This window comes from Apium graveolens, chromosome 2 (genome assembly GCF_009905375.1).
Source record: "Apium graveolens cultivar Ventura chromosome 2, ASM990537v1, whole genome shotgun sequence".
Classification (NCBI taxonomy): Eukaryota; Viridiplantae; Streptophyta; class Magnoliopsida; order Apiales; family Apiaceae; genus Apium; species Apium graveolens.
The window spans coordinates 252,441,067-252,451,652 of record NC_133648.1 but is presented as its reverse complement, the minus strand read 5'-3'; positions in this window follow the sequence as shown (position 1 = coordinate 252,451,652).

The following is a 10,586-nucleotide window of genomic DNA, read 5'->3' as shown; positions in this document are numbered from 1 at the left end:
TCACAGATGATCCCTCAGACATCCTACAACCAAACAACTCCTTCGATATCTCATATCGAGCTGTCCTCCCCACCACATCATACAACTCTTATAGATGCATGAGGATAGTGTGAGCATCCATATGCTCATGTTGCTTCTGTAGCTCAATGTTCATGGAAGCTAGCATGATGCATTGAGCAACATTTGCATCATCTATCCACTTACGATACACAACATGTTCATCATTATGTGCATCACTAGCAGGTTCAGTAGGCTTAGGTGAGTCAATCACGTATTCCAGCTTCTCAATCCTAAGAACAATTCTCAAGTTTCGAAGCCAGTCAGCATAATTAGGACCAGTCAATTTATGAGCATCTAGTATGCTCTTGAGTGATAGTGCAGAAGACATAATGTATATTGTAAATCTGTAAATGATAAACATATAACAACACTTAGCAAATATTCGATTTCATTTCAAAACACTATATGAATCGGGTCTTTATTCATAAGTGGCTCCCATTAGTTTACCTAATTTATTCAACCCCTTACGTGAAAAATTAAGCATTCATAATGCTAGTGGGAATAGGGATCCTACATTCCATTACACGACCCCGGCTGTAGCACGAACCGCCATGTAATGTTCAATAGGCAGACAACTCTTGTCAATTACATCTCATGTTATTCCCTAATCAAACTTTAGCCTCTTGAATAATTGAGTCTCGGCTGTAGCACGACAAACTCAATATTCTAAGTCAAGTCTAACCCAACATTCCGTACAGTTGAATCAGTCCCCAAAGGCCCACGGCTGTAGCACGTACCGACCTTTAGATTCTTATTCAATGTACACATCTCTATGTAATAGACAAGTATTTCTTATTTCGAAATCAAAGCCCTCGGCTGTAGCACGAACCGACTATGATTCAAAAATAAGAAATACTTTTCTATCATGTTGGAAGGCTATGACCGACACAAGCCCGTTGTATCATTGGCCAATTACTACTTGATATTATTTAATTTTAGAGGGATTATATTGCGTTACAATCATAATCATATTATAAAGAGATTCTTCCTTTTAAATTAAATATTTCAAATCAATAATCAATAATCAGATGATTCCCAGATCGGGTGGAGCATTGTCAAGAGGCGTCACTTAATAACCCTTTCTTACAGATAGAAATCTGTTGTTGACAGAATCATCCTTTCTCTCATATCGAAAATTCATATTCAATTACGTGTTTCATAAACACAAGAATCTCAAGATTGTATTCATAATATTGTTCTTAAGGTTATGAAACAATTTCACTATACTAGGTTGTCTAACAAACGCCTTATGTTCATTTAAGTTCACCTAAATCTATCATCGCATGATAAACTAAGCATATATCACATATATCAACATGAATAAACATCAAGGTAGGCATGTTATATCATCTAACACATTAGTCTAAGCATTATACATCTCTATGTATCACATGAAGCATTTAAAAGCAATTAAAAACAGTCAAAAACAGCTTTAAAACACTTCATGGAAATATAAACAGTTCAAAACTTTTATATAAACTAAAATTGATCACTCCGTTAGATCCGTCTCGGAAAAACGAATCCGACGGTATATTGCACGCCCAAAACGGAGTTACGAAACTCCCAGAAAATCAATTTTAAAATCAACAGACGGGCTGTAACGCATTACAGGAACGCGTTACAAGCCCTGTAACGCATTCCGGTGATGCGTTACAAGCCTTTTAAGCCATTTAAAAGGTGTAACGCATTCTGTGAATGCGCCACAAGGGTGTAACGCATTCCCGGAATGCGCGACACCCCTTTTATTATTTTTTTTCTTCTCCGCCGCCTGATAGTCCTTCTCGGTTGCCGTGCATGTCAGACCTGCTTTGTTTCCGTGCCAACAGACAGAGTACAGCAGACTTTGCAGATAGCAGCACACAGATATATAGCAGATAACACAAATATATATATATATATACTTTATATACATATATTTACTTATTTAATTACAAATTTTAATTACAAGAACTTCAAAAATTCATAATAAAAAATCTATACATCATAAAATTATGAAAAAAATACCCAGATGATCTACAACACTTGTAGAATCCAGATCAACATTCAAAATTATTCTGAGAAACGATTTCTCATCAGACAAAATTAATCCATAATATAACTTGTAAAAATCATAATTAATTCATACAAGCATATAAAATTCTAAATTTTTTACCACAGATCTATATGCATACAACCTATGCTCTAATACCATTGTTGGATTTTTAACGCAGCGGGGTCATGGTAAAACACTTTTACACATATAAAATCCAAATAAAAGCATATAAATCTTGAATAAAAATTCGAGGGATCGAATCTAACCTTTTAAAATAATTCGGAGACAACGATCAGAGATCCTTAGCAGTTGCTCCTCAAGTGTGAAGCACTCCACCGGTATCCACCAAGAAAACGATGTTAAGGAGGAGGAAGGAGGTGGAGAGAATTGGGTTTTCCAAAATTTTTGGGTTTTCGGGTTCGATGGGGTTAGAATAAAATATGGTCTATAATAGTGTATTTATAGACAAAATTTTCAGCTGAAATTTTCCCATAAATAATATTATTATTATCCCATTTATTATTCTCATTAATAATTAAAAAACCTTTTAATTATTAATCCTTTTTCTAAACACTTTAGAAATAATTCTCTCTCTTGATTTAATTTCTAAAAATTAAATCATTTAATTAATAATATTAAGAACTTTTCTTAATTAATTTATAATCAATTAAATCTCATTTAATCAATTATTAAATTTGCCAATTAATTATTTATTTCATAAATAAATAATTATTAGCCATTATTAATTAATTCCTCCACCATTAAATCATTCTCTTTTTATGGTGTGACCCTGTAGGTTCAATATTAAGCCGGTAGTAGAAATAAATAATAATAAAACTATTTTATCATTATTTATATAAATTCTCTAATTTATTAAATATGATTAATTAATTAATCACATTTATTCTACATCGTGAGGGATACTTCTCAGCATATCGCGACTATCCGGATAATATGAATTCACTGCTTAGAATACCAAGAACCTATTCAGTGAATAGTTACCGTACAATAAACTCCTTCTACCCTATAATGTCCCGATTAAATACAAGGCATGGATCTCATGTCAAGCCTATCTAATTCAATCACTTTGCTTACCATTTACTATGCGTAGTTCTATGCAAATTAGAAACTCCTTTCTAATTTCATTTATTCTGGCCAGAGATTCCTGAACTAGCATAAGTGGATCAGCCTTGAACATTCGCTTCCTTCACTGGAAGGGGTAGATCCTTTATTGATCATACACTATCTTCGTGTACAAATTCCTATACCCAGAAGAGCCCTAATAATTGTCCCTGGAGACTAAGAACTAAACCAAAGCATAGTTCAGTATACACAAGATGACTATGATGACCTCAAGTCTAAGGATACTTGTACAACTATCACTATATGAGCTGACACGTGAGTGAACTCCATCAGTGGTTCAGCTGTGCGAGTCATGTTCAGTGAACTTATTCCATAATAAGCACCTACATACTAGCTATAGTGTCACCACACAAATGTCTATGGGAACAGACATCCTTCATAATGAAGCAAGCATAGTATGTACCGATCTTTATGGATTATTAATTACCAGTTAGTAATCCTATGACCAGGAACTATTTAAGTTTAGAGTTATCATCTTTTTAGGTCTCACTATTATGATCTCATCATAATCCATAAAAAGCTTTACTCTAAACTATGGTATATCTTATTTAAACACTTAAATAGATAGAGCCCGTAATAAAAACAAAACAAGTCTTTTATTAAAATCAATGAAATCAAAAACAGATTATATAAAAAGTTATTCCTAAATCCTAATACCTGATTGGACTTAGGACATATTCCTTTCATCAACAATTAAGAAAACTAGCAATCAAGATTACAAATTAAAATAAAGAATCACAAGAATAAAATAGATCCTCTTCGCCTTGATTGAATTGTGCTATACGACCTTTTTATGCCTTCTCCTTAAGCTCTGGAACGTCTTGTTATGAAAAACGATTATAAGTTTTTATTATATATGCTGTAGAATCAACCAGGGCTTCAAACTCTCAGAATCCAAGTAGAAACAGAATTCTGTCATCCTGACCTAGAGTCATTGGATATAAGACAGCAAAAGAGATATGGGATGCTTTAGAAGTAAAGTGTCAAGGTACAACCTCTATAAAGAAGAACATGAGGACAATACTTACTCAAGAATATGAGCACTTTGACTCAAAGGACAATGAGTCCATAACTGAGATCTATGACAGATTTTAGAAGTTTCTGAATGACTTATCCCTTGTCGACAAAGAATATGATTTGGAGGAATCAAACCTGAAGTTCCTACTTTCTCTCCCTGAAAAGTGGGACTGTAAAGTTACATCAATAAGGGATAACTATAAACTTAATGACACACCTCTAGATGAGATCTATGGAATTCTGAAAACTCATGAACTAGAGATGGAGCAAAGAAGCAAGAAGAAAGGATCAAAAGCTAGACCAGTTGCACTCAAGGTTGAAGAGAAGCCAAAGGAGAAAGCTAGGAGAAAAAGCTACTCCAAAGGGAAAGCCATGACTGCAAAGTCAGATACTGAATCATCAAATTTTGATGATGACTCAAATACTGATACTGAATCAGATACTGACAGCGATTATAACAACAATGAAGATATGGAACAAATGGCTGCCCTACTTGTTAAAAGATTCAAGAAGATGGTCTACAAGAACTTCAGGAAAGGGAGAAGATTTTCTGGAAAAGGTTCCAGTTCCTCAAACTCTGATAAAAGGAACAACAGGAGAAATACTGATGGGAAGGAATCAAGATCTGGAAAAATTGACAAGTTAAAAGAGAGATGTTACAACTGTGATGGAATTGGATACTTTGCAGCTGACTGCAGAAAACCCAAAGCTGAGAAGAAACAAGCCTTGATCTTAAGGAAGAGAAACTGGGATGATTCATCAGATTCAGATGATGGTGTTAGTTATGCTCTCTTGGCAAAAGCTGATGCTGCGGATGACAATGCTGAATTAAAGGTACCTCAGTCTACTCTCGCTTTTGATATTGATGATATATATGAGTTAAGATTATTTCTTAAGTCTCTGCATGTTAGTTTTAGGGATCAAACCTTAGAGAATAATAGGATTAAGAGTGAAAACTCTGTATTAAAGAAAAAGAATGATTACCTAGAAAGTGAGTTGCTTTTCATGCTAGAAATTCAAAATGAAAGAGATAATATTGTTTATGTTAAAGAAAACTTGTTTGAAAAACATGCTTATCTAGAGAAGGAGCTAGCAAAAGAAAGAGAAGTCATTAAACTTTGACTAACTTAGGAAAATCAACTCAGGAAATTCTAGAGAATGGTTGTTGGGGATCAGGGATTAGGATATTCAGCAAGATCTAATTCTGATAAGAAAAGTGGAAAAGAAACTGAGATAATAGAACAAATAAAAACTGATAGCAAGGTCAAACTGAACAAGGTTCAAGTAAAGACCATTAAGTTTAATCCTATTGCTAATACTGTTAAGTTAATTTATGAGGAAGGTACTACCTCAACACCTAGATCAAGCTTAATTACTGAAAAGAGTGAATAAGTTCACACAAATTCAGTAAATATTGGTTCAATGACTCAGAAACAGCTTAAGCAAAAGATGAAGGATCTACACATAAAAGACAAGACGAAAAGGTCTAGGAAAAATAGGAATGGCAAGATAGGTGTTAATAAGAATGGAAATTATGTGACTCCTCCTAATGTACCTAGAAAGACCTGTTCAAACTGTGGTAGCACTAATCATCTTGCTAACTCTTGCAAGAAGAATAAAAAGATAAATACTGTTCCTTCCAAATCAGAGTTTAGGAATAAAACGGTTAGATTTAAAACATAGAGTCAATGTTTTCATTGTGGAAGTGTTTGGAATTCTATTTATACATGTAAAAGGTATCATAGTTTGAAATTATGATTATTATAAACTGAAACCCTCTTTAATTAAAGAAAAATCTGTTTCTGCATGTATAAATACTGATAGTAAGGATGTTAACATAAATTCTGATAAAAAGTCTTCTGCTGCATATGTTAACAAACTTAAAAAGGCCAAATGATCCAAGCAAGCCTGGGTCCTTAAAAACACTAACTGATTCAAATTACTGATTGCAGGGTGACAAGATGAATGCTCTAGTATTGGACAGTGGATGCTCAGGACATATGACTGCTTATAAATCCCTGCTATCAGAATTTGAGGAGAAGGCTGGCCCAAACGTTTCTTATGGAGATGGCAACTTAGGAAAATTATTGGGATATGGCAAAATCAAAGTTAGAAATGTCATCATTAAAAATTTAGCTCTAGTTGCAGGACTCAAGTATAATCAGATTACTGTGAATCAAATATGTGACAAAGGTTACCATGTCAACTTTTATAAGGATCATTGTGAAATTGTCAGTAAGTCTGATGGCAAGATCACATTGACTGGTGTGAGACATGGTAGTTTATATGAAGCCAGGGTCTCCACAAGGTTTGATAACTCAAAAGTTTGTCTACTGAGTAGAGCATCTGTGGAAGACAACTGGAACTGGGATACAAGACTTTCTCACCTAAACTTCAACAATATTAATGAACTTGTGAGGAAAGATCTTGTAAGAGGATTGCCCAATGCAGTTTTTACTCCTGATGGCTTATGTGACTCATGCCAGAAATCTAAGCAAAGGAAAACTTCTTTCAGGAGTAAAACTGAATCCTCAATTCTTGAACCATATCATCTACTTCGTGTTGATCTCTTTGGTCCAGTGAATGTTATGTCAATTTCAAAGAAGAGGTATGCACTAGTAATTGTTGATGAATATACAAGATACACATGAGTGTATTTTCTGCACACCAAGGATGAATCTCCATCCATTCTTCTTAATCATGTGAGGGAGCTGGAAAAATGATCATCATACAAAGTGAAGATCATCAGAAGTGATAATGGAACTGAATTCAAGAATAGCTCTATGGAAGAGTTCTGCAAACTCAAGGGGATAAAACAAGGGTTTTCTGCCCCTGGAAATCAACAACAAAATGGAGTTGTTAAAAGAAAGAATAGAATTTTGATAGAAGCTGCAAGAACCATGCTAGAGGAAGCAAGATTGCCTACCTACTTCTGGGCTGAGGCTATGCAAACTGCTTGCTTTACATAAAATACAACATTGATCAACAAGCATGGAAAAACACCATTTGAATGGTGAAAGAAAAGTAGCCAAATTTGAAGTTCTTTCATATTTATGGTTGTAAGTGTTTTGTTCTCAAAACTCATCCGGAGTAGCTGACCAAGTTTGATCTGAAAGCTGATGAAGGAATATTTGTGGGTTATCCGTTGATTACAAAAGCCTTCAGAGTTTACAATCTGAGAACAAGAACAATCATGGAATCTATACATGTATCTTTTGATGACAAAAAGATAACAGGTCTAGAAGATGCAGATGACCATGAAAAGTTGAGATTTGAAAATGAAGTACCTTATGATGAACTTTTAAATCCTGAATCTGATACACTATGTCCTGATATCACTCAAAGCTCTGAGATTCCACAGGACAGTGGAAATTCTTCTGACACTGAAGCATATATTGAGGAAGAGCAACATAACTCAAATCCAGAGACTACAACAAGTGATTCATCTCAAGAGACATCAGTAGAAAGATCATCAAACCCATCTTCCTTAAATTATGATGAGTCAAATACTGATAACAATGGGAACACTGATTCAGGGGGAGCATTAGGAAACAACAGTGGTACTAATCAAAGAAATAACAGAGAATTCATGGATCAAGGGGGAGGTTCATCTTCAAGGAGTCAACTTCCATCTGCAAGAAAATGGTCTAAGTCACACACACCTGACTTAATCATTGGAAACCCTAACAGTGGTGTAAAAACAAGAAAAAACACTCAGAATGAATGTCTCTACCATTCTTTTCTATCTCAAACTGAACCTAAAAAGGTTGAAGAAGCTATGCAAGATGCTGACTGGGTCACAATAATGCAAGAAGAGCTCAATGACTTTGAAAGGAACAAAGTCTGGACTCTTGTGCCAAGACCTAAAAATAGATCTATAGTTGCCACAAAGTGGGTGTTCGGAAACAAAACTAACAGTGAGGGCATTATTACAAGGAATAAAGCAAGACTGGTTGCAAAGGGTTACTCTCAACAAGAAGGCATTGATTATGATGAAACATTTGCTCCAGTTGCAAGGCTAGAGGCAATAAGAATCTTTCTTGCCTATGCTGCTCACAAGAAGTTTAAGGTGTTTCAAATGGATGTGAAGAGTGCATTCTTAAATGGAGAACTCGAATAAGAAGTTTGGCTTTATTCAAAATGAAGATGAACCATGTGTTTACAAGAAGGTTAGTGGGAGCCATGTGACATTCCTAGTATTATATGTAGATGACATATAACAAATAAGGAATGACATACCTTCTCTACAGGCTGTTAAGACTTGGTTAAGAAATAGTTTCTCGATGAAAGACTTAGGCGATGCTACGTATATATTAGGGATCAAGATCTATAGAGATAGATTGAAGAGATTAATCGACCTAGTCGGAGTACATACATTGATAAAATTTTGCATCATTTTAGGATGCAGGAGACAAAGAAAGGATATGTTTCGATGTCTCATTGGATAGTGATCTCAAAAGATAATTGCCCCCTAAATTATTAGATGATAAGGGCCGTTTGAGAAAGTTCCAGATGCATCAGCAATTGGATCTATAATATGTATAATGATATGTATTTATCCTGATGTTTCGTATGCTTTGAGCATGACGATCAAATACCAGTCTAATCCAGGTGAGGGTCACTGGATAGTTTTTAAGAATATTCTTAAGTACTTAAAGAGGACTAAAGATTTATTTATGGTTTATGGAGAAGATATGGAACTGGTTGTAAAGGGTTACACTGATACTAGTTTCTTAACCTAATTTCTGGATAGACAAGGATGATTATGTGTCTATGCCTGGTTTGTGTTTTGTCTAAATATAAGTTATGTTAGCTGGAATGGTTCACAGCAAGAACATTGATGATTCTTTAATGGAAGCCGAATACATTGATACTTTTAAAACAACCAAGGAGACTGTTTAGGCATGTCCTTAAGCGATATCACCTTATTAATGAGATTAATGATCAAGGAGATATAAATGTAAAATGCATAGTAATGATAGTGTTGCAGACCCACTGACTAAGGCTTTGTCACAGCAGAAGCACGATGGTCATACTAGTTCCATGAGTATTAGATACATAGGTGATTGGCTCTAGTGCAAGTGGGAGATTGTTAGTGTTTGTGCCCTACAGACAACACTATGATGTTTTAGTTTAAGACATTAGGATTATTAATGTTTATATTTTATCGATTATTCTCTTTATAATTTATTAATTCTTAATTTATTGCGATATAAATGTTAGATTAATAAATGTCCATGAAATATGATATGCAATTCTATATCTCTAAGTACGTGACTTAGAAATGAGATTATGAGAATAGTATCAATATTCCTAAAGGTCCCTAGTCGAGTATTATTAGTAAGGGACAATAATAACGCATTAAGACTAGTGTGTTTGTTGACTGATGATCACATCTCATTGATCATAGGTATAGTGATACTTAAGTCAAAGAGACAGGCATATGTATATGTGCATGGTGCTGGACAGACCCGATGTGTGATTCTACATGTCTGTTGTGTCATAAGTAATTCTCACAGTGATAATGATGTAATGGTCCTTAGACCTGAAGTCATTATACTTCTATACGAGAATTAATATACATTGATTCCATTAAAAGTTATCCTTGACCGGGTAATGATAAAAGTGGACATTGGGTATATTATGAATCATATGAGAAATATGAATGATCTAGAAGGGATTTGACCCTCCTATTTTAGGAGTGATATTATTGGCCTCTTGTGTGAGCTAGACTATGAAATGCGTGGCCACGCTCAAATGTTGATTTGATATGATAGTCTACTCATTGATCAAGGAAACTTGGATTAAACTATGATATGGATGACACATTACATGCCTCTAGTTTAATTTATAATATTTGGTTAAAAGGATAATATTACATTGTACATTATTCATAAAAGGTTTAATCGATCACCGATTCAATTATTATTACTTGGGTAGCAATGATGTATTATTAGATGACGCTCATTGTTTACGATTTTAAATTAGATTTAAAATTCATTGTCGGCCTAATAATAACCTATAGGGTCACACACTATGAATGATTGAAGGATTATTTAATTTAAATTAGATTAAATTATATTAAAGTAATTCGAATTATTTATAATATTAATTATGTATGACTTAATTAATTACATAAATATTGATATTTGAATTTACTAATATTAATTATGAAATTTATTTGTTAAATAATTAAGTGAGACTTAATTATAATACAAATAGAAATTTTGAATTAATAATAACTCCTAATTTGTTAAGAGTTATAATTCATTTTTCTACTCTCTATATAATATCTCTTGTGTGACTGATTTTGCAAGCAAGAATTTTACTAAAA